This window comes from Choloepus didactylus, chromosome 12 (assembly GCF_015220235.1).
Source record: "Choloepus didactylus isolate mChoDid1 chromosome 12, mChoDid1.pri, whole genome shotgun sequence".
NCBI lineage: Eukaryota > Metazoa > Chordata > Mammalia > Pilosa > Megalonychidae > Choloepus > Choloepus didactylus.
Window position 1 is genome coordinate 35250446 of NC_051318.1, and position 4799 is coordinate 35255244.

Below are 4799 nucleotides of genomic sequence, written 5' to 3' on the forward strand. Positions count from 1 at the left end.
AATCAGATCATCAAATGTCAAAGACAAAGAGAGAATCCTGAAAGCAGCAAGAGAAAAGCAATCCATCACATACAAAGGAAGCTTAATAAGACTATGTGCGGATCTCTCAGCAGAAACCATGGAGGCAAGAAGGAAGTGGTGTCATATATTTAAGATACTGAAAGAGAAAAACCGCCAACCAAGAATCCTATAACCAGCAAAGCTGTCCTTCAAATATGAGGGAGAGCTCAAAATCTTTTCTGACAAACAGACAATGAGAGACTTTGTGAACAAGACACCTGCCCTACAGGAAATATTAAAGGGAGCACTACAGGGTGATAGAAGACAGGAGTGCATAGTTTGGAACACAATTTTGGGAGATGGTAGCACAACAATGTAAGTACACTGAACAAAGGTAACTATGATACGGTTGAGAGAGGAAGGTGGGGAGCATGTGAGACACCACAGGAAAGGAGGAAAGATAAAGACTGGGACTGTGTAACTTGGTGAAATCTAGAGTATTCAACAATTGTGATAAAATGTACAAATATGTTCTTTTACGAGGGAGAACAAGCAAATGTCAACCTTGCAAGGTGTTAAAAATGGGAAGGCATTGGGGGAGGGAGGCAATCAGCATAAACTAGAGACTGTAACTAATAGAATCATTGTATTATGCTTCCTTTAATGTAACAAAGGTGATATACCAAGGTGAATGCAGATAAGAGGGGGGGATAGGGGAGGCATGTTAGACGCTTGACATTGGTGGTATTGTCTGATTCTTTATTCTACTTTGATTTAAGGTTATTTTTCCTTTTGCTGCTTCCTAGCTGTCATTTTTTTTTCCTCTGTCTTTTGCCTCTCTACCTTCTTTGACTCTCCCTCCTGCCTTGTGGAAGAAATGTAGATGCCCTTATATAGATAGAGGTGAAGGTGGTGAACACATAAATGTATGACCATGCAGAGAACCATCGATTATTTACTTGGGATGGAATGTATGGTGAGTGAACAAAACCATACTAAAAAAAAAAAAAAAAATGGGTTGATGATAAAACCTCGAGGGCAATATACTGAGTGAAATAAGCCAGACACATTAGGAGAATTATTGCAGGGTCTCACTGATAGGAATTAATTATAATATGTAAACTCATAGACATGAAATATAAGGTACCAAGATATGGGACAAGGCTTAAGAATGGGGAGTGGTTGCTTAGGATGAGCAGAATGTTCAATTAGGATGAACTTAAATGTTTGGAAATGAACAGGGGTGCTGGTAGCAAGATGTGAGAATAACTAACAGCGCCAAATGGTGTGTGAATGAGGTGGAAAGGGGAAGCTCAGAGTCATATATGTCACCAGAAGGAAAGTTGGAGGTCAAAAGATGGGAATGTATAAAACTGAATCCTATGGTGGGCAATGTCCATGATCAACTGTACAAATACTAGAAGTCGCTTCCATGAACCAGAACAAATGTATGACAATACAATTAGAAGTTAATAATAGAGGGGCATATAGGGAAGAACTATATACCTATTACAAATTATATACTACAGTTAGTAGTATTTCAACATTTTTTCATAAACAGTAGCAAATGTACTAAACCAATACTACGAGTCAACAATTGAGGGGGGTTGGTTAGGGATAGGGGAGGATTAGAGTTTCCTTTTCTTTTTTTCTTTTTTCATCTTTCACTTTACTTCTTGTCTGGAGTAATGAAAAGTTTCTAAAAATTGAGCAAAAATTAAGTGTGATGGATGTACAGCTGTATGAGGGTACCCAGGGGCAAGTGATTGTACACTTTGGATCTTTGGATAATTGTATGGTATCTGAACAATCTCAATAAAAATGAAAAAAAAAAAAAGTATATGAGGAAACCCGATGCCATTAAAAATAATGAAAATTACAAAGCACGAATAACCAAATAGAAAAATTCCTCATGAAAAAATTGGGAAATACAAATAAAGATACCCTCCCCCCACCAAAAAAAAATTGCCTTATTAAGGACTACTTTGCTCTTATTTAGCAAAGAACAGAATCTCTGGGTCTTGGCCTTCTTTAGGTTTCAGGTGTGAGCATTTTCCTCTCTCCAAAACAGTCTTTCTCCCTAAAAGAAACCCTTTTCCAGGAAGTAATCACCCTCTAGGGTTCCTCCTTAACCAGCCTCTCTCCTCTTAGTTTCTCTGCAAGCAAAACTTTCTTATGATGATGTCATTCTGCCTCAGGTGATATGAATCCACATTTGCAGGACTAAGTTAGTGCATGACTTGGCAACCTGACATTTTTAAAGCTACCACCTTACTTACACACAACCATGGACATCCAGCATTGGTGGCTGGGAGCTGCAGCTTTCAATACTACCAAAGTCTACACAAAGATATCACATTATATCCCATGTGAATTAAGAGTACTAAATCCCAAAATAAACTGAGGCTAGTGGAAATCATTATAGTCAATGACAGCATTTTTTTTTTTTTTAGGTCCTTTCAGAGTAAAAAGCTTACGGTGGTGTTGGCCTAAGCCGATTTCCACTCAAAGCTGACCTAGTCTAGTCAGAACAAAGAATTAGAGAGGGGTGAATGCAGCCCTGTCTCCTCCACAGCTCCCGTCGGTAATAATGAATCCTGCACGGTTGGGCGAAAAATAAGCACAATGGGGCTTTGTCTATTAATATAGTAAAGTTCCGTTCTGAAGCAGGTGCTGGAACAATAATGTTACAAAAACTATCATTTCTTTATAGTCTTTGGTTTACCTATTGAAGTGCTAGTTACTAAACTTACATTCATGTCTGCATTCGTGAATATATTTATAAATTATATTTATAATTATTATATTTATGTTTTCACGAATATACCAAAAAATAAGTCAAGGGAAAAATATCTCTATTAGTCACATAATTTTCTCAGCCTACTAATTTGAATCAAGTATTCTTTCTCCTCCAAAAATAGTCAAAAGTGGAACCAAATGGGAAAGAAAACCAAAGCTAAGAATACTTTTCAAAGGGTAACTGGGAAGTTGTCTGTGTTCGTTGGTTTGGGCTTGATAATGTTACATCATTTTCCCCATGAGACTATATTTATTACAAGCTCCATTTCTCCCCAAGAGCAAGAAATAATATTGAGGAAAGACAAAATAAGTCACGGCAAAATAGGAAACAGGGAAGTCCTGGTGCAGTTTATCTTTTCTCAACTTTCCAGTGGAAATGTTCTACTACATACACCAGTTTAATAATCCAAAACAAAATTCTGTGTGGTAAAATAAACAAAGAAACAAAGGAAGAAATGTCACCATATTCCATTGTCAGGGCCCACGGGAATGGCAAAACAGACATGCCTAAAAGTTTCAGAACAGTGCTAAATGGGTTACCATGAGCAAAAAGTAGGCAAGTAGTGAATGAACATCATATATATAAATACGGAGCCCTTTGTTGTGTGGTGCTGAGAAAAGGGGCACTTCATAAGGCTATTTCATTTTAGCTTCACAATAATTAAAGTTTTCTTCACTTTAGACATTTTTGTAAACAGAGACTATTTTTCATTTTCTCTTCTTCCTTTTTTCTTAGAGGGGTAGCTAGGTTAGATGCAGAGAGAAAGATAAATGTTCTTTGACCCAGATCAAGATTGAGGAGACAGATTCGCCAAGTACCTAGTCCCACCTGCCCAGGCAACCAAAAAAAACCCAAATAATCCACAGAGGGAGAGAAGTATAGCAACCTTGTGACATTCGAGATCCTGGTTCTATTTTAGTCACATGAATCCTCCAATACTGCCTTTTTTCTGCATTTTATCTAAGCTGGTTCCACCCCATGTACCTGAGCACCCTAGCATATACTTTCCGCATGATCATTATCGTAATAATTACTGCTTACCTAGCATTTGCTGTGTACCAGGCACTGTTCTAAGTGCTTTATATACACAATCTATCCAAGGGAGGGATGACCATTCCCATTTTAAAGATGAGATATTTGGAGCTTAAAAAGTTAAGTAAGTTGTCCAAAGTCACACAACTATAAAGTAAGGGAATAAAGGACACAGACGATGGATCATAATCACTTTTGCTACCCACCTTCCTGGAATACCAGGCCCAAAACCTGTACCTCATAGCCATGGAGAAGACACGCTCCCTTCTCTGGTCTCTCTGCTCTCCCTTGTCTTAGCTTCCAGAGCTGACTAACCCACTAAACCACACACAGTCACACACTCACATACCACACACACTCACTCACATACCACACACACTCATACACTCACACAAAATTCATCAGGTTGCAGTTGGGTCTGGAATTAGGATCTACTTTGTCTTCTTGGGTTGATTTTTCACCTCTCAGCACTAACCCATTATGTATAGATTAGCTATCAGAAGAAGCATTTTGGCCCCTCTTTCTGCAAGTTCTTGCTAGAAATACTTCAATGTCATTTCCATGTGCCCTCTGTAATATTGACATGGGAGGAAAAATAAAAGCAGTACTGTGGAAAGATTAATGTGCTCATGGCAAGCAGGATAACTTAGAAAGAGGCTGGAAGCAGATAAATGAGTTTGAAGGCTTTCGCAGTAAGGTCCTTCCAGTATGAGATGGGAGGCACCAAGCTCTACAGGGTGGTTGGTGGCAGTGAAAATAGATAATCTGTTGACTAAGAGGATTTCTTCCCATTAAATCATTAAAGAAAAGCTCTGCTTTCATGGGTATTCAAATAGAAATTGGTAACAGCAAGCACTTAAGTTAAGAATGCTTTGGAATACAAATTGGGGAGCCACCGCCAATTGCTTTCTATCAGCAAAGATAAATAAATATTGCATTTGTTTGCTTTCTGTTCCCAATTGAAACA